The 21283-nt window shown below is 41.2% G+C and overlaps 1 protein-coding gene and 1 non-coding gene across 2 annotated transcripts in view; both read left to right on the forward strand.

Moving 5' to 3' along the window:
- LOC145403615 (popeye domain-containing protein 3-like) overlaps positions 1 to 21283 on the forward strand; it is a 592299-nt gene that overhangs the window by 478363 nt on the left and 92653 nt on the right. The gene's annotated exons all lie outside the window — the stretch shown is intronic.
- Positions 20592 to 20710, forward strand: LOC145403895 (5S ribosomal RNA). Its single transcript, XR_013898087.1, has one exon. It is a non-coding gene; the product is annotated as a 5S ribosomal RNA (ribosomal RNA).

Consider the following 21283-nt stretch of genomic DNA (forward strand, 5'->3'; position numbering starts at 1 on the left):
AAACACAGGTATCAATTTCCGCAGAATTTTCCACGTTTACGCTCGTGTGGAACTGGGCTTTGATGTAAAACTGAATATGATTACAATATATACTACGAATGTATTACTTGTTCAGATTAGTTACTCCCACTTTCAACGACATCTGTTCTACCCTCTAATACTAGATGACTCCTCTTTTCACCCCGTTTTCTGTAATTTTCACTATTACGCTTATGTATCCACAGCACTTTTTTTTTTTTTTTTTAACCTCCATCAACCAGAAGTTTGTTTTTCTTTTCTTTTAAATTAGGGCAACACCAGACGATTCTTATTCATCTTAACTGTGACTCCTTGCAGTGAAAGTTTATGACTCCGATGCATGCAGTTCAGCTTCATCGGAATGAAATCGTCTGGTAATAAGGAATATAATCTAACCAGGGGTCATCGGACAGAAGCGTAGGCGTTAAAAAGCTGCACTGCATCTCACTTCGTTCCAGCTAATCAGTGAATGCTGGAGCTGTCATGGTTGATTACTGAGTTCAGGGACAAAACTGAGTGGTGTTACACGAAGCCTGCCTAGCTGTATTCTTGTCTTGCTTTTTTTTTTTTTTTTTACCTTCTTCCCTTAAAGAATATATTAAAACAAAAGAAGGTATAAGAAAAAAGATTAACATTTAGTTGAATTAACAAATTTACTGTCACATGTGCGAGACAGTTCCCTTCCTTTTCACTTAATTTTCCATTTATTTCGCCGTCGCTATTGACTCTGCTGCACAATTTTTTACATATATATTAACGTCACAAACCAGGAAATCATAAAATACGCTGGGTGGTAACCTTATAACCAACGAACACGTGCTCCCTACGTGTCAACAAGCAGGTTGGCGGAGGGTTAATGCCCCTCCCCGGAAAACAAGTAACTTAAAATACAAATAAGAAGTGTCGGATCAGGACGGGCCAACAGGTGACGACTAAGAACTGGACAAAGGACAGGGTTCGGATTGGGACATGGAATGTAAGGAATGCAAATGACGAGGTGAAAGAGAGAGAGAGAGAGAGAGAGAGAGAGAGAGAGAGAGAGAGAGAGAGAGAGAGAGAGAGAGAGAGAGAGACTGTCCAGGCGCCTGAGGGTGCAAAAGTGGACATATTATGTGATTTAACTGAGACGAAATGGAAAGGTGAGAGTTTGAGAGGGTGAGAGTATGGATGCGGTATATGCGTGGAAGTAGATGGGAATGAGAGGGTAAAAGAGGGTGTACGTATTCCTGTGTGCAAGAGATGGAAAGAGAATACAAACTGGATCAGTTGGTTCAAGGATTGTGTGGGTAAGTGTGAAAGTGGGAATACACACGTAGGCAATTGTGTGTGTGTATACGCCAATGCAAGATCGTGCAAGCAGAGTGAAAGATGAGTTCTGAGCAAATGTGGAAGTGTTCATGGAAAAGTTTGAGAGGAATGAGAGTGTTTTTGATTAGAGATGTGACTGGAAAAGTAAGGAATATGAAGATGATTGGAGTAGTTGGTGAGTGGGGTGTGCCTGCAGAAGTGGATGAGAGAGGCAGTGCTCTAGTGGACATTTGTGAGGGGAGGGGGTTGGTGATAGCCAGTACCCTCTATAGGCACAAAATGATTCACAAGTGTACATGGCCAGTGATGAGAAGGGTGGGTGGTGAACTGAATGAACGGAAGGCAATGGCTGATTACGTGCGTGTGGATGACAGAATGAAAAGGTATGTTATGGATGCAAGAGCATAGAGGGGTTGAGGGAGTGGACTTTTTGACCACCACTTGGTGGTGGTGAAAGTTAAGGTTCAAGTGCAATGGACGAACAGAAGGAGGGAAGGACAGGAGGAAGTAGTCCATACAAGGAGGGCAGAAAGGTTGCAAGAGGATGGGAAAAAGGTAGAATATAAGGGAGAAGTGGAGGAGAGATTAAGTAAATATGATTTGGAGCAGACGGGGGTGGTGGAGTTTGTGTGCAAGATTTTCACAGAAGAAATCTGTGCAGCATATGAGGTGGTGTGTGGGGTGAAGAGAAGGCAAAAGGAGGTGCAAGGAACAGCATGGTGGAATGAAGATGTGAGGCAAGCTGTGGCGCAAAAGAAGAAAGCATATACCGAGTGGTTGGGAAGTAGAGGGATGGAGGTATTTGAGAGACGGTAGAGAGAGTTATATGTAGAGAGGAAAGGAGAGGTGAAAAATTTAGTATGAAAGAGTAAGAAGAGAGTGAATGAGGAATTTGGAAAAAAAAATTGTTTAAAGTGGAGGGAATGTAAGAAAATTTTCTGGAAGGAGAAAACGAGAGCTAGACAGGGTGATAAAGTAGTTAGTAGGGGAGTGAAAGATAAAGATGATAGACTGATAGTGGAGAAGGGAGAAAAAGTGAACTGTTAAACATAGAGAATGAAAGTAATGAGAGTATAAGTGGCTAGGGACTGGCTGGGAGAAGGAGAGTGGTGAGGAGGAAGAGATCAGTTGGTAGAAGTAGTGGAAGCAATGAAGAATGTCAAAATGGGGAAAGCCCCAGGAATGGATGGATTGTGTGGTGAAATGATCAAGCATGGGGGAGAGATAGTAGTAGAATGGATATGGAAGATGTGCAGATCGACCTGGGAGGAAGGTAGAGTCCCGGAGGATTGGAAGTCAAGTATAGCTATTTGCCTGTACAAAGGAAAAAGGGAAAAAGAAGTGTGTGGTAATCAAAGGGGCATTTGTGTAATAGGGAAAGTATATGGTAGTAGGATACTGTTTTACTGACAGAGTTAGGGAAATAACAGAGGAATTATTTTGAGAAGAACAGGGAAGTTTTAGGAAGGGAAAAGGTTGTATAGATCAGATATTCATCTTTAGGTCTTTGGTGGAAAAGTTTCTAGAAAAGGGAAAGAAGTTATATGTGGCCTTCATTGTTTTGGGGAAAGCATATGACAGAGTGGATATACATGGAATGTGGAAAATACTAATAATACTCGTATATGCGATAAATGGGAAGTTGTCGAATACCGTGAAGAACATGTATGAGGGTGCTAAGGCTGCAGTGCATGTGGATAGTGAACTGAGTGGATTTTTCTATCCAAATGTTGGACTGAACCAAGGATTTTTCATGTCTCCATGGTTGTTCAATTTGTATATGGATTGGTTTATAAAAAGAGATACAAGGTAGAGCAGTGGATTTTGGAGCTGCTCTAATGAGAGAGGTCAGCGTTTGGAAACTTCCTGCATTGTTGTTTGCAGATGATATTGTACTGTTAAGGGAAGACGAAGGGGAACTGTAAGGTTTGTTGAATGAGGTTGGGAGAGTGTGCAAGAAACAGAATCTAAAGGTGAATGAGGGGAAGAGTAAAGTTACGGTCTTCGAGAGAAATGAACTCACTGAATGTACTGTACAGTGAGGTTGGATGGTGAGGAAATGGAAAATGTGAGTGCATTTAAGTAGTTGGGTAGTGTGATGATTAAGGATGGAAGTTTAGAAGATGAAGCGCTTGAAAGGTTACAACAAGGAAGATAGCTGGCTGTTTCTTTGAAAGCAATGATGAGAAATAGGGAAGTGAGCACGGATGTAAAAAAGGCGCTGCGTAATAGCATTATGATACCAACTCTAACGTATAGAAGTGAAGCTTGGACTTTGTTGGAAGGACACAAGTCAAGAGTGACAGCAGTGGAAATGAGTTATTTGAGAGGAGTATGTGGGGTAACATGGAGAGACAGGCTGACAAATGAGGAAGTGAAGGAGCGTTGTGGTTTGGATGTGGATGTGATAGAAAGCGTTAGGAGAAACACACTGAGGTGTTTTGGCCATGTGGAGAGGATGGAGGTCGAAATTCTAACGAGGAGAGAGTTTGTGAGTGAAGTGGAGGGGAGGAGAGGAAGGGTGAGGCTGAGGATGAGAAGGAGGGATGGAGTGGAGAGGTATATGAGAGAGGGTGTGTAAGCCTGGGGGAGGGCAGTGAAATGGCTGGGAACAGGGCGGCATGGAGGCGTTTTGTTTGTGGCCTCTACTTACGGGATTAAGGCGTCCAGCAATAGATATAGATAGATTTGCGTCGTAATTGACATTGTTGCTGAAACTCAGTGAAAAATGAACTTTCCCTTCAAGGAGTTAATTTAGGGACAGGGCAAGGTCGCCTTACTGGAAGAGCGCCAACGCGTACCGCAAGCACGATTTTTATTTTTATTTTTTTCATGCCTTCTTTTTTTGAGTGAATACCTGTAGATATGAAACAATGAAGATACAGACTGTCAAAGCTGAGTGAAATGCGAGGAAAATTTTAAAAATACAATGACCTTGTCTCTTATTCTTAAAAATTTCAGAATTTTTCGGGAAGAAGTTTAGCATGATAATGTTACTCTCATTATCGTTTAACTAACGTCGGAGGATGATATTTAGCTTATGAGATTCCGCTCATAGTGAAGGAGTTAACAAGAACTTTATCTCCTCATGTTTGAAAAAGTCTCTACTAGACAATAATAATAATAATAATAATAATAAATGTAACAAGACTATAACTAATGGGATTACCAGAAAAAGATGGAATTTACATTTGCAGTGAGAATAGGGCTGAAGAGAAACCTTTGTTCTGGCCCCTGTGGATGAGATGCAGGGCTGCATTCTAGTCAGCTTGGGAGACATTCCAGATTTTTTTTTTCTAGCTTATTTCTTCGCATGACATGTTTATATCCTCGGTAAAGAACAAAGAACTTCATAATATTTCCAACTTATGACATACTATTTTATTCAGATCGTGAAAACTCAGTAGAGCCACAGTATTAACCTCTGCACCACATTTTACTCGCAGTTTAGCCGGATGACACCATGCAAATTAGGAATAGTTTTTAATGACGGGGTTAATACGTCCAGTATCTGTCCTCAGCAGTTCTAAGCGTCTCTCCTAGGCTGAATTATAAACCTTTAAAGTAGCAGTAATTTATTATATATATTTCTGCCAGTATAACATTCAGATAAATAACACAAAATAATACCGTGGCGTAGTATGGAAAGATTTGTTCCATAGAAAGAGATATTAGAAGGTCTCTTACCCGCAGGAAAATACACACTACAGTATCATTCAAGTTCCAGAATGTATGAGTCAATTGGAGACTGGCTGACGAGGTAGGACTAGGCTACACTAACACCTTCAATTTGAGTACGTCAGTTTTATTTATTTTTGTACCACCAGGCGATTTTACTCAGCTGTGGGTGGATTTCTCGAACTTGAGAGGGTTAGATACAGTTTTCATTAATGATTTTAGTATTCCTTAGTATTCCTTTACGATATAAAATTTCCTGAATATTAAACAATAAACTGATCAGATAGTAATGATCTGTAGGAGTTAAGGGAGGATTGGGATGGGTTTAATGACAGCATTTTATTTAGCATACGAGCGTTTGGACAAGGATGGAACGAAAATGGTAGATTAACTACCTCTGAGCATTGGTATTGGTGGCGGAGGATGGGTCTGTAAAGGAGAGCCTGAGAGGAATGGCTGCGAAATACCTGCTTTGAATTATACATTGGCTCTCACCAAACGAGTTTACTGCACTCGAGAGAAACCACACACACACACACACACACACACACACACACACACACCTTAATTGTCTCGGTAAAGAACAAAGAACTTCATAATATTTCCAACTTATGACATACTATTTTATTCAGATCGTGAAAACTCAGTAGAGCCACAGTATTAACCTCTGCACCACATTTTACTTGCAGTTTAACCGGATGACACCATGCAATTAGGAATAGTTTTTAATGACGGGGTTAATACGCCCAGTATCTGTCCTCAGCAGTTCTAAGCGTCTCTCCTAGGCTGAATTATAAACCTTTAAAGTAGCAGTAATTTATTATATATATTTCATCATGGAAAAAACTGTTGGTCTTTCCGTTACAATTCAGATAATTTTTGTGTAAATTAGTTATGTAACATTAATATGACGAGGCGCGAGTAAGTGTACCGGAAGAAGTAGAGAACATGGATCATCTTTTCAACGAATATCATCGTTGCCATTCGTACGATAATTATCGTACATGTACATTAAATTGCCCCTGTACATGTACGTACCTTTTCTTATTATCGTACATTCTGTACGATAATTCTGTGTTTTATGACGAGTTTTAATGCTAAAAAATTGACAATTAAAAAAAGCTTTTCAACAAAAGTAAATCTTTTCCATAGATAGTATGTTATCTGTAAAATGAGAAATCGTAATTTTCCTTTGTGCACGTAGGGTAATTGTGTCTATGAGATAGCTAGGCCTGTTGTACTCTACGAAATGTACAGGCACATTTCAAGCCACATTGACGGTATACCGTTACTTCAATTTTTCTGTGAAGTGTCGAAGAGAGATTTATTTAATGTCAACAAAAATATTCTCGTTAAAGTATTGGGTAATTAATTGTTTGTATATAATGCAATTCAGGAGGCATTTCTTTTTATACCGAGAAAGGAATAGTTAAAATTTTTTTGTGCGTTTGTATACAGTATAAAAGAAATATTTATTTTGATACCAAGAAAGAATTACCTAAAATCATCTTGCGTAATCAGTGATTTGTGAATAGTGTAGAGGAATTTTTTATTTTATTTAATAAATTTTGATGAACTTAATCAACTTTTGTAAACTGAATATTGTTAAATAAACCTTGCTTAAATGATACCTGCTGTATACAGTATTTACATTAGCCATTAAATGTATCGAAATTTTTATGAATTTCCATTTTTGTTCTTTTTTATTACATGAGACTACTGCTGTTTATATAAATTAAAAACACCATTGAATACATGTTGACGTTGTGTGGGTAAGAACTCCATCATTTATTTTATCATCATCATATTACCGTAGAACGTAGTGTAGTAGTAGCAGTAAAAATATACGATAATTATCAGTCATCCGATATATTTTTACGATAATTTGGGTGGAAAAACGATAATTTTGAAACATCAGTACGATAATTCGATCAAAAAAATCTGGCAACCCTGCAACAATGTAAAGCCTTTCTAAACTCAGATTGAAACCGTCTGGTCGCAGCGTAACGAATGTGAAACATATCATGGAAGAGAAGTGGTTGCGGTCATGTGCTTTATTCTCGTTGACTTAGTGACCTCGTAGCATCTGCTCCTTAGCAATTTAGTATTTCATTGTTTTGTGTATCCTGAAAACACAGCAACACAATGGCGATATTAACATGTTCAGTACCTTGACATTATGTACTTGTGTTAATCCAGACGAATTAATTCAACTTGGTCAAAGGAGCAGTGGTGTACCCAAAAAGTTGAAAAGGGGAGGTTTATTTATTTATTTATTAGATCATTATATTCATTTGAGAGTGTCATAATGATATGAGAGAATATAGGTACAATGTGCAAAATAGCTGAGGAAGATGTGTAACCAAATTTGCTGTTATATAAAACAGAATTTGCCCAGTCTTTCGTAAAATGTTTTCGTCGTGGCCACCCCGCATCAGACACATCATAGATAACACCTTGGGTCCTATGAAGCACTTTTTAGTTTAGATATTATTTAGCATAGGAGATGCCTGGTACACTAAAGCGTGATCTATTGCCTTTAACTGTTTCATTGATAAAGATCTCCCGTTAACTGTATAAAATCGTCTGGAGGTAGGAAGAATAAATCAATAAAATATGTCACTGGACTGATGGGTTAACATACTGTGCGGCGATTCATTTGCAAAATTATAATGGATTCCTCCAGATGATTTAATTAAATGTAGAACCTCCAACAGTGAAGAGGTTCGTGGGGGCAAAATCTAACGCCACCAATTCTAATAGTTTTTCTGGGGTTGAAGTAAATTGTCTGTAGGCAGCTTGATCAAAAGAAAATTTGTCGCAAGTCGGCTTAAATTGACTGTAAACAGCAAGACTGAAAAAGAAGAAAAAGCATCACATGACGACATTAATTTTTAGAGACTAACTTGTATTCAGGATGTGCGGAGCTGGTGTGAGAGTGAGATAAAACAGTGTGTGGGAAGGAGTGGGAACGACCAGAGAATTGTGGGGGAGAAGAGATGAGGCTGTGTGAATCTGTGAGGAATGATGGACAATAATTGTGATGATGAAGCTGTCTGAATCTGTGAGGAATGATGGACAATAATTGTTATGATGAAGCTGTCTGAAACGCGATCAGTACAGGAATGTTGTAGATGCAAGGTTAACTTGCTTGAAGGGCGGTTTGAGAGCAAGTGTGCATGCAATGAGTGACTGAAAATGAATGAAAATAAAGCTGTTTGTAATGTAATGCAATGTACGAGTAGTATTGTACCAGAGTTAGCATATGCGAAGAGATGAGAGTGAACTGTAGCAAAGAACTGCAGCCAACTTCAGTACCACAACTTTGGAGAAGAGACTGCAGTTTAATCAAAAGAACCCTCACTGAATCGAGGTGCAGCGAATGTACGGATATTCATGGGGAAACGGTTAGGATGAAGTAATTAATAACGTCGACGGCATGGAATAAAAAAATAAAAATAAAACTGGGTCATAATCAACTTGCTCCAATTGTGATCGACTTCACGAATACGGTGAAGATGCGTGGAGAGAATGCTTGGCTGGAATAAGGGGTAAGGGCAATATAATGGCACTGGATGAAAAACAGCAGATTAATTAGAATGAAACTGTTTGAACTGTCTGGACAAAAAGGTTGAAGAGGAATAATGGAGAACTTGCTATGTGCTGTGGGGAACAACGTGGGATTGAACCAGGAAACTAAGAAGTTGGGTGAAGATGGAGTACAAAGTGGAATGGAACCAGGGAACTAAAAAGGAGCTGGAATGGGGTAGTGCAAAAGTAGGATGAAACCAGCGAACTAGTAGGAGCTGGGATGGGGTTATGAGATGATGTATATTGCCACGTAACGGGAGACTGCAGCTTCGTTAAGGTAAAGCTGCTTGAATTCGGATGGAAGACAATAATGTAATAAATAGATAAGGCATAAAGGCGCTTGAAGGGTGGATTGAGATGATATATGAATTGGCAGCCGAGCTGGGATAAGACTGCATGACAGGGAGGAAAAAATGGATAGATTAAAGGTTGTATGCAGTGCGGTTGCCTTATTTTCAGCCAACTTCTGTGAGATTGGAAAAGATTGCGTTAGCCAATAGTAGAATATATATGTTCTCTGAGAGACAGAGAGAGGTGCGAGGCTTTAGAAAGGGAAAACGCTTAATTGTGCACGCTGAGTTTGACTGAACACTGAAATTTGCAATCCAGTTCACAGTTTTAGTTTATTTGGATATCATTATTTATGACCTTTCGTGAATGTTATGCTAAAAATGAAAAAAAATGTACATAAAGGACTGAATGAATAGAGGCGAATTCGTGTACGTTCTTAATGATCTGTGACATTTTATAGAGCATATATAGCCTAATAGTTGTTTTCTTGACTCATTGAATAAAATGAGTAAATCAAGATACCTGAGTTGACTTGAACCCTGAGTTACAGTGACGTGGGATGACAAAGTATAAGTTACGAGTGTTGTCTCAGTTTCTGGGGGATTGAACCTTGTCGAAAGTTTACAAGCCAAAGAAGAATTTACATCGAGAGAGAGAGAGAGAGAGAGAGAGAGAGAGAGAGAGAGAGAGAGAGAGAGATTCCTTAGCGTTACCGAGGCTATGGTTGGACTAGATCTGTCACACTCGTCTATCTCAATTTGTATTCTCTGGTTTTCTGTTTATTTTCCTTGCATTTTTGTAGTTATTTTTCTTATCACTCCCTCTTTGTGTCCTTGTCTCTTCTTCCTTTTCCCATTCCTTCCTCTCCTTTTCCAGTTCCTCATTTCCTTTTTTTTTTTTTCTCAATTATGTTTCCTTCGGCCTGATTCTTGTTATGTACTTTTTCTGTTTTCTTGTTCTCCTTTTCTCATGCAATCTCCTTCTTTTTGTTTTAGCTTTTTTTTTTTTTTCCTGTCTTCGTCTGTTATTTATTTTATGTTCCTTCTTTAAAGGCATTCTTCTTCCCACTGCGTTTGCATTTCACATTTTTTATATTCGTCTTTCTGTTTTATCTCTTCTCCTTCATCTTCATCATTTTATTCTTGCTCTTGTTCTTGATATTCCTCCTTTCAGTTTGTTGTTTGTCTTATCTGCCTCTCTACTTTCCTCAGATCATCGTCTCTCTCCTATTATTTTGTTTTTTTCTTCAATCCTTTTCAATTGTTCAGTATCCATATACAGTATATTCTCAACCATCTTTGTCGCTCTTGTAACTTTCCTAATTCCTTCCTTTCCTATTTCTTTTCTTGCTTGTCGTTGTTCCTTCCTAATAGTCTTGTCTCATAAGTTTTGTTAATTCTCGCTTCCCTATCTTCTATCTAAATTTCCTTCTCAATTTTCCTTGTTTGTTCTGTCTGTCTGTCTGTCTGTCTGTCTGTCTCTCTCTCTCTCTCTCTCTCTCTCTCTCTCTCTCTCTCTCTCTCTCCTGTTTGTTTTCCTTCCTCGTCTCATGGCTTAGTTATCTTCCTTTTTTGTTTTTCTCTATTCTCCTCTTTCTCTTCCAGATGTTTTTAAGCTGTCCTGCTTCTTGCATACTATTTTTTCCCTCAAGACTTCGATCGTTCATATATTCGTCTTTTTCTTCCACGTCCCGTGCCATCTCTTCCTGTTTGTCTTTCCCCTCCCTCTTCTCCCTCCTGCATTCTCTCTTCCCTCCTCCTCAACCTCCTCCACATCTTGTAATCTTGTATTTTGCACTTCCCCTTTTGCTTTTCTGACTTTCATCTCGGCCTTTTTTTTTTTTTTTTATGCTTGTGTCTTCTTTCGCCTCTCACCTAACATTCTGTCTCCTTTTCCCATATTGTCTTTTTCCTTCGTCTTTCCTCACATTCTCACTCTTTCTTTATCCTTTCTGTGTGTCCTCGCTACTCCATTTTCACTCCTCCCCATCTCCCGCTCCTCTCTTTTGGCGTCACTGTGGCGGTCACTGCTGGGGTTAGGGTTAGCTCCATCAGCCCTAGATATTCGCTCTATATTTTACCTTTCTGTCATATCACTTCCGTCCATCTTTCTGTTGTCGTTCTTTTCCTCCCCTTTTCCTTTTTTGTTTCTTCTGTCGACGTGTCCCTTCATCATTTATCATCTTCCATCCTTCCTGTGGCCATTCTTTCCCCTCTATTATCCTTTCATCTTTATTTTGTCATTCTGTTCCCTTCACCCTTTTCATCTTCCTTTTATTATTGTATTGTCATTCTGTTCCCTTCACCCTTTTCATCTTCCTTTTATTATTGTATTGTCATTCTGTTCCCTTTACACCTCCATTTAGTTCCATCGTTTTCTTAGTAGTCCACGTCTTCCTCTATCACTGATTCGCCCTCTGTCCTCTGCTCTACATTCATTTTCTTTTCTTTCATATATCATTTGGTAATTTCTTCCTTTTGGTTTTCTCCGTGTCATCTTATTCATCCCTTGCATTTCATTTCTTTACATTGTTGTTCTTTTTTCTTTTTCTTGGTCATTTCTCCATCCTTTCAGTTTGCTCTTTTTTATTTTCTCTCGATCTTTTCTATCGTCATTCTCCACCTCTGATCATCAGTTTCATCATTTTCTCCTTCATTCCTTTTGTTTACTTTCGTCTTCCTACATTTATTCTCTTGCATTCTGTCTCTTCTTCTCCCACTGTCTACCTATTGTCTCTTTCACCCTCTTCTTTTCCTTCCATTTTTCCACTGATATTCTGCTTCTTTCTTTTTGTTTGGATCTTCTTTCGTAATTTTTTTTCTTTATTCCACTCCTTTTACTTCAAGTTTTCTTTCCACTGTCATCTTGATTCCTTCTCCCCCCCCCTCTGTCTGTCTGTCTGTCTGTCTTTGTCTGTCTGTCTTTCTCTCTGTCTCTGTCTCTGTCTCTGTCTCTGTCTCTCTCTCTCTGGCTCCGTCCTGGTCTTCTCCCCTCCACTCCATTAATATCCTTTCTTCTTTCTTTTATATATTTTTTCTTTTATTTTTCAAAGTCTGTCTTCCATTTTCTCACCATTATCGTCCATTGCTCTTTCTCATTTCTCATTTGCTCGCTCTTTGTCAGTTATTACCTTTCGTGGTGTCTTGCATTCTTATTCCTGCACCATCATATTAAACCCTTTTATTGGAGTATTGGCTCATAACCACCTCTGCCTGATTCTTTCGTTTTATTCATGCTACCACAAGGTTAATGTATTTTGTGTTATTGGGATGGACTTCCACAACAGTCTGTTCACTTTACCTTGGCCGAAAATTCCCATCCCTCCATCTTGAATCTCAGGCTGTAACAGGAAATTTATGTTAGAATATGGCGCCAGTCATTAAGAAGTGCAACATATTGTATGTAGGGTCACAGTATTGTCTTTTTCTGCTACTGAGCATTGTGAAATAAGCTGTAAAAGGATGAAAATTTGGGCCAACATAGAGTGAATGACAGTGAAGGGACTAACTTAAACTCCTCCGGTTTTTCAGTTTAAAGCGAGTAATCGTTTGGAGATGGCTGTAGCAAAAATGAAATATAAATTACTTCACCAGAGCGAAGAGGTTTGAGTACGTAGTGAAAATATGAACTATAAAAATATTGAGAGTGACCACATGTTACCAGCCCTCCTGCCTGTTGCCTAATATGCTATAGGCTTACAGCTGTAGCCTACATATCGCAGACCATCCCAAGTCACTTATGTTAGTCTAGGTCCTGCCGCAAATATTGTATCAAACATCTAGACTTGGAAAGATTCAAGAGGGGAAGAAAAGAAGATGACAGTCACACACCGTAACGGCTCAGGAACTCCTAAGATATTGATCCCTAGATTACAATGATTATTTTAGAGCAGCCACATGGGCGCTTGTCCCTAACGGTGTCACTCTTTCCCTCACTCACTCACTCACTCACTCACTCAGTTGAGTTACTGCCCCTTCTGGAAGAATGCGGTACAGATCTTACGGGAGGAGTGTTAGGAAAACGAATTTGTGCTCAGTGGTAGACCTAGCCCAGGGTCAGATTTGAGGCAGGATGATACCCCAGAGAGCCTCTCCCCTCCCGGGGGGCAGTAGGTCACGGGGGTCCCGCCCAAAATCGTTACGCACGGCCATTTTTTTTTTCTTTTTAAGTCTAAGAACATGATCTTTTGCTAGAAGGTAGAGCTTCACTCGCACTAGGTTATAAGCATGGTGGGACACCGAAGGCCGCTTCCCTACAACGTGAACGACCCTCCGTGAGCTAGGACAAACTTGTTATGTACGGTCAACGTTTTAGCCGAGGAACATGAAATTCTATATATTAGTTGATGTTCACCCCGGCCAAGTTTTGGATAGGGTGGAACCACCGTGGGTCGTCCCTCATCTGAGAGGGGACGGCCTCTGGGGATCTCGATAAAGCTATTATGCACTGACGGCCATTGTTTTTAACTTAAGGAACAGGAAGTATGGTATATTGGTAAGAGTTTAATCCGACCACGTTTTAGGAAGGGTGAGACTCCCCATGACTACCCTTCAACCACCCCCAGGGGGAATGATGGGATATTTTTTTCCCCTAAGAACATGAAATTTTGCACAGTAATTGATCTTTACCTGGGCCATGCTTGGGGCCACCCTTTAGGCAGGGTGAGACCCTCCCCTCTCCATAAAGGCCACCTCCCAGCTGGGAGGTCACGGTTTTTAACCCAGAAACACGTATTTTTGGATACTGGTAGGCGTACTATGTTTTAGGCACGGTGGAAGCTCTGATGGTTACCCCAGAACGGGGAGGGCTGCCCCCAGGAGGGGACAATATCATCGTATTAATATAGGCACAAGAAATTTTGCACTGGAGTAGAACTTAATTCGGACGAGTGTTATAGAGATTGAGTCCCCCGTGGTTTGCCCCTCGGCTTTTTCTGTAAAGTAATTTACTTTCCCATTAGAAAATTGCAGGGATGGGTGCGAATATCAAAGAGATCCATTTTCTCTCTTTTATTTTATCACATCCATTTCCAGACGTATATCTTAAGCTTAGAGGAGACCTTTGAAGCTACAAGGTGTTTGACACGGCCTTTATTATCCTCTTCACTACTGTGATGCCATTCTGCTTTGAATAAAATTGTTTAGAGATAACAAGAATAAATGATTGAAGGGGGTAAGTAACACACTGTCTGTGTAGGTGATGTGCAAAGATGACTTAGATGTGCATACGAGGAAACACTACGACATACTTTACTTACCCGGTCGTTCTTACTGCCCTACCATGCTCAGTAATCCTCTGACAGCTTAGATCACTCCTGTGCTAAATATAATATCCATGATAGATGTGTCTACAGTAGTATCACAGTTGATTGACATTCTTTGTAGGCTTTTGACAACTAGGGCTTGATACTTTGTTAGAATCGTCTGGAAGAAGCCTGAACATGTTAACAAAAAGTCCAGCAATGAATGGTCAGAGAGAGAGAGAGAGAGAGAGAGAGAGAGAGAGAGAGAGAGAGAGAGAGAGAGAGAGAGAGAGAGAGAGAGAGAGAGAGAGAGAGAGAGAGAGAGAGAGAGGGAGGGAGGGAGAGAGGGAGTGTCGGGGAGTGTCATTAACTGGATTACCTGGCCCACCCACCTGTTGACTCACACACCTAACCCCACCCCACCCTGTTTCCTGCCTCACTCTCCAGCCGTGCCTGACCCCACCCTCCTGTCTGCCTTTCACCCCACACCATCCCACTCCATCCCATCCTCCTTCATGTTTCCATCCCACCACACTCCATCCAACCATCCTGTCTGCCTCACATTCTGTAATATCCCACCCCAACCATTCCTTTGCCTTCATCATATCACATCCTGTTCCACTCTCCTTTCTCACACTGAACCCCATCCCACCCTAGTTTTTCCTGCCCTACCCATCTTGGCTCTATTCCTGTCTCACCTCTATCCTCGGTCACCTTATCCTGCCTCACGTGCTCCCTGTCTCTCTTCTCCCCTGTCTCACCTCCCCCTGCTTCACCTCTCCTCCTCCTCACCTCACCCCTTGCCTCATTCATCTCCTGCCTCACCTCTTCAATCTCGCCTATCATCCTGTCTCACCTCTCCCCTGTCTCACCTCTCCCCTGTCTCACCTCTGTCCTGCCACACCTCCCTTCTTCGTCACCTCTGCTCCTGCCTCACGTCACCAGTTTCACCTTCCTTCTGCCTTCTCCACTACCTCACCTTTCCCCTTCTTCGTTTCTTCTGCCGCCTCACCTTCCCTCTACCTCACCATTCCACCTGCCTCTCCTCTGCCCCTGCCACACCTCAACTCTCTCTTACCTCTGCCCCTGCCTCACCTTTGCGCCTCCCTCACCTCATCTCTGTCTTACCTCCCCCCTTCCTTACCTCTCCTTCTCCTGCGCCTCCATTCCTGGACTATCTCCTCTCTCTGTCTCGTCCTTTTCCTACTTGACTTCTGCCCTTCCTTATCCCTAATTCCCTTCCGGCCTTCCCCACCAGCCTTTTCCCATTCTTCGACTACACTCATTTTCGCTAGTCTCCCCCCCCTCCCCATCTACCCTTCATCCTCCCCCGTATCTCATCATACTCCTTTACCGTGAACTCTCACCCACCCTACCGGTAATTCTGACAAGAGAGATTAGACCTGCCCATGTAATAATCATTGGTCCATATTAGCTCGGAACAGTGATGGGCTGCAAGAAGGAAACCGCCAATAATAATTTTAAAGCAGTACCATGGCAGGCACGACTGGGATTTGAACCTGGCCTCACTGGCAGCATTCCTCCGCCTACTATCCCTCGTGAATAAGGCTTTTTCCCACTCGGTCACCATCTCCTCGAGCGCCGGGTAAGGTGACTGTGCTCAACACCGTCTTGTTATTTTCATTAACACTATTAAACACTTTGGGTACTCAACCATCACGTTTATTTACCTCATCTGCCATCCTCGAGGTAATAGTATTACTGTGCCTTATCGCCACTAAACCATAAGGCATCATTACCTCACAACTGCAGCTAATATTTTACCCGAGTTAGAGTTGTGCAAGTTATCTTTTCCCAACTTCCGTTTACCTTTTGATATTAAGAGCTATGTTTACCAAGGGTTTTAGTGCAAAGAGGTGTCGACTTGGAAGATATTATTTTTATTATAACGGAGAGAGAAAATACTGAACCTTCACAGAAGATCCACTCCTGTATGCCCAGCAACACGTCAGTGTTGAGTAGCCCCTCTCTTTTTCCATCATCTCTCTCCCTTTCCACCTACCTTACATGGAGGGCAGCTGTATTATGTACGTTGACGGTGTGGCTTACAGGTCCTGAAGAGTGAATGAGCCTTGGAGCAGGGGAACACTATTTCTGTCTCCGAAGAAGAGAACTGCCCCTCCCCCTCTTCATTCTCCTGAAATACGCTAGGATTAAGGTGTGGAAGGCTTTTAAGTGTAGGGATAAAGGAGCATGTGGAAAACTGTGTTCTGGGGTGAAAGTCCACCTTCAACGCTGATAGTGCCTCGACACAGTGTGAACATGTGTGATGACATGTAACGACATGATACTGCCTCCTTAAAAATGTTCTGTTCCAATGGGAGTGAGTCCAGCTTAGGAGGGTTGGTAGACACACTCATTACCGACCAGACCGTCGAAGGGTTTTACAAAATGGTGTAAATCATGAAATTATCCGAACCGCTGGTGGTTGTGACCCCACTACTGTAGCCCAGTAGTTCATACCTGTCAGTGACACGGCATGAGGGCTGAACTGGTGCCTCTAAATGAGGAGAAGTGCAGACCAGAAGGAGGGAGACAGAGTCAGAACTTCATCTGTCTGTAGAACGAATCGCAGTTCCGGGGCTGATGTTTCTAGACGTAGTATGTCTCAGGGAGTCGGGAATAAAGTCTCTGTCCCTGGATTCATTCTGTCCGATGGTGTGGCCACAACCACCCACACCATCACCACTGCTATTGCTACGACAACAACAACAACAACAACTACCTCCCCCTCCTCCTCCTCCTCCTCCTCCTACTACTACTACTACTACTACTTCTACTACTATTACGATACTACTACTACTACTACTACTTCTGCTGCTGTTACGTGCACTACCATAACAACAACCACTGCCACTGTCTCCAGTTTCTCCTAGCACTGCTGCCAACATCATTACTCACACGAAATGAAGACGAATTTTGCTAGTGAAGATAGATGGTGGGGGGAGTGAGAGGGATGGAGAAGGGAGGTGAGAGAGAGAGAGAGAGAGAGAGAGAGCGTACAAAGGAAAACAAAGAACAACGGACCATTTGAGGGCCGGATCGTGCACTTTGCTATGGGGGGCGTTATTCCTATATTAATGACCACATAACCCATTGAGTCAAATCAAAATCCACTTATTATAAGTTTTTATTATAGGAGCACAAACATATATCATTTATGTAAGCTTTTTACTGCATTTATTTTGGTAAATTAAATTTTTCTTTTACTATAAGCTCTCACTGGTTTGGGAGACGAACGCCCAACACACCTCCCGCTCCCCCTCCAAATTTGAGCCTGCTACTTGTTCTTTCAAGACTGTTTACCTTCGTGTTGGTTTTAACGAGGGTCTTATTTATTCTCTGTTGCCGAATGGTTAGCACTGCAAGCTATGCCAGATGGTACCAGGGTCAAGATCCTCGTGTTTGGAACTGGCATCCCTGGACTCAGCTGTTCCTCCATTTTTTGTGAGTTCATTAGTAAAATGGGCACTCAGAGTAACACCTGCAGTGGCTTTTTATCCCAAGATTGTGGAGAATGCTTCGTCACCGGCTAAAAGGCCTTCCCCATTCGTACTTAACTAACATAAAGGAGGCGTAATGCTGGATATCACTTTACAAGGTTCGCATCTGTAGCAGACCTAATGCCGAGTGGTACTGACAGAGGTCCGCACATACAGTATGTCTAAGATATATCATTCTGAGCCAAAAACTAGAATGGCAGAGCAATAAAACTCTCCGTATTCACTAATCTCTCCCACCGAAGCCAGAGAGATATAATGAGAAAGACTACCACACGGCATAGAAAAGCTGTCAAGGAAATTTCATAGGAAAGGATGAATGGAAAGCATAGTCCATAGTTATCTTAACCTGCAAAGGAAAGTAAGAACAAATAAGCATTAAGTACGATGCGAAACGATGGTCTACCTTGTGTCCACCATGCTTTGTAATGTAGAAAAGCGAAGAGCAGTCAACAGCAAAAGTCCTGCGCAGCTTACAATCGTTGTTGTTGTACCCTGCAGGGTTCGAGGACTGAAGCAGTTGATAATAGTTCGTTCCCCAGCTAACAGATGTCGTAGTGGAGTTATAGGAGAGGGAAGGGGGGGGGGAGCGAGGGGAATGATGAAATGATACAAAAGGTCCAATTGGTGGTGACGTAGAAACTGAAATCTTCACATACTGATAAAATTAACATTGTATGTTAATTATGACGGTAATGAATGTATAGGATAATCACATCCTCATAAGACAAAAGGGTGTTACTTTTATGTTACGAAATTGCAGTGCATAAATAAAATGACGCAATTCATGTGAATTTTCCCAAACCCATACACTCCCCACATAATACGAGTACATACTGTTAAAAACATCAAGGATTCAGTGCAAGAATAATAGCCCTTGTTTATATGCTCTTGGCTCGTATGACCTTTACCGTTTGTAATGAAGCTTATGGCCCTGCTGGTTTTAGACTTGACGGCCAACAACGGCCTAAATTGATGACTATGGTATTAACTATGAAATTATAGCATGTTTATTTCGTATAACACTCTAAAGGTTATTATCTTATTATCTCGGCTAACGTTACTGGTGCCCCACGTAGTACTCTGCGTACCGACAAACCTATTTATTTAATCTAGCAAACAAGAAATATTTTAGTCATCTTATGGTGGACCCCTCTGCACATAAGGCTGACAGACGATCACTGTGTGTGTGTGTGTGTGTGTGTGTGTGTGTGTGTGTGTGTGATAAAACCAAAAATCCATTGTCCTTTTATGACCATGGGATTGCAAATATCATTCTAATATTGGCTGCATCCGTTACCACCGCTCCGGAGCTTTCCAGTCACTTCAACGCCCCGCACCCTCCCGTATCCCTCCCCCCATTGCCCCTTCATCACGACACCTGTTGACTGGGGAATGAACGACTGTCAACTGCTTCAATCCTCGATCCTCAGATGCTTCAGGGTCCAACTACGATTGTGAGCTGCTCAGGATGTTTTGTTGTTGAATGTACAGTAAAAGCGATCAGAAGAATATCAACAGCAAATGATCGATGGCTTCATTATAAGCATTGTTGCTGTTTGCACATTCTTTCAAAGGCAGATGTTTGTGAATAACCTGTGTTTTTCATGATAAGTTGCATTGAGATCTTTGTGCTGTAACAAAAAAAGCTGGGATGTCTGTTCATGAAAAGGTACTAGGGATTATTTTCAAACGTTTCGTCAGTCCAGTTTCAAAATTTAAAAACGAAAGTTTCAAGAACTTTTTGATTGTACGATAAAAATATATAATTCACGAGTGAACACAGTTAACTGATTACTGAAATCCAATTATTATTCAGAGGATTTCAGAAAGTTAGCGCTGTATCTGTTACAACGCTGGAGGGCAGTTTGTACTCAATCTTTAAAACACTGTTGAAGAAAAAGTACTTCGGTTAATTTGACTGAAAACGTTTGCCAATATTTTAATAATCAATACTTTTATTATAATTTGACCTGTGAACTGTTAAGTATTTTCCAAGAGCTGTGTTATCATGTTCTTTAAATACCATATACAGCCCTACCGATATACAGGTTAATATTCCACTTCGTTTCTCACGAAGTGGAATCTTAGGTTAGGTCATGTCCGTCCGTCCGTATGGCGTCTGTTCCACGCAGTATCTCAGAAACAATTTGTTGGAATTTTCTAGTATTTTGTATGATTGTAGGGGAATGTAAAAAGTTAATGCCCGTCTTTTCGAAATTTTGAAAAAATCCGAGATGGCCAACTTATGACCAATTTTCTGTTTTTGAAACTTTAAATCATTTTAATCTCCTTTAACAGACAGGTTTACAAGTTGTAACGAAGTGGAATATAGTCTCTCTGAGAAAGGCTTGTTGGCCAGTTCCATTCTGCCCTAAGTTGGTTACGTTTTCTTTCTTTCTGGTAGCCTTTCTTGTATTCTTTTTTGTTTGGCAGGCACTTCTACCCTTTAGAATTAACCAATTCTAACCAAACCTGAACACAATGACCAGCCTATGACCTAGTTGTGTCCGCAAGGTTTTGGTTAAAAAGCAACTACTCGTTGCCTAGCAACAGCCCCCGTAGCCCCTCCGTGGCCGTGGGTCCGGAAATTGTAGGGACCCAGCAGCCAGCCCCAGCACCATTTTTTCAAATTTCAAAAATCGTTTTATTTTCTTATCAAGTCGAAGAGAAATGTGTGGCGCACCTGGCACTGCAATTTTTAGCTTCCTAAACCCATCCTTATGCTTTGCACTGAAGCGCGGAATTTTTTTGCAAAATGATTGCGTACACGCCGGTGAAAAACAAGCAAAGGAACTAAAGAATATCGCACAAAGAAATATCCACATTTTCATCCCCGCAAAAAAGAATTCAGTGGTGCTGAAATGATTTGAAATGACTAGATAGTATTTCGAACAAAATCAGTACATAATATGGGACGTTTCATTAAAAAAAAGTGATTTTTTAACGGCCACTCCACGTTGAGTACACCGCTTCCCGTCCGATCAGCGAAGTTAAGCAACGTTGGGTCTGGTTAGTACTTGGATGGGTGACCGCCTGGGAACACCAGATGCTGTTGGCATCCCTACGTGTCAAGTGGGGTTGGTGGAGGATTAGTGCCCCTCCCTGTAAAACAATTAACTCTAAGCCCTTGGCCACCCCGTGTGGGATACTTGGCGTCTGGCAATGAATGAAAAATGAAATTTTGATATTCATTGTGTTTATGCAAGTATCGAGTTATTTCTGTTTATGTGCAGTTTAGTTAGTGTCCAGAGAGAGGCTAGAGATGGTATTTTTAGACTTTAACCAGATAAGGGTCGTCCTTTGTGTGTACAGGCTGAACAGCAGCGACTAAAATTCGATAGGCCCGCTTAGAGCTGGCCGTCATCACCTAACGACTTGTTTATCTTAAATCTCATAATATGCGCTTCGCTGAGGTAAACAAATATATTTGCTGAGGACGTTCTTCGTATTGATTGTGTCTCATTCTAGGAGAAAGATACGGTAATGAAAGATGGAACAAGAAAAAAATGGTAAGATGGAGAAGGGATAAGAGAGGAAGGGAAGGATTAAGAGGGAGATGAAGTAAAAGCAATATGAAGAGGGAGGTAACAGGGATAGACGACCAAGATGAAGATGAGAGAAGTGTGATGGG

Source organism: Coenobita brevimanus, chromosome 61 (genome assembly GCF_032717465.1).
Source record: "Coenobita brevimanus isolate Jiangsu-jjx chromosome 61, ASM3271746v2, whole genome shotgun sequence".
NCBI lineage: Eukaryota > Metazoa > Arthropoda > Malacostraca > Decapoda > Coenobitidae > Coenobita > Coenobita brevimanus.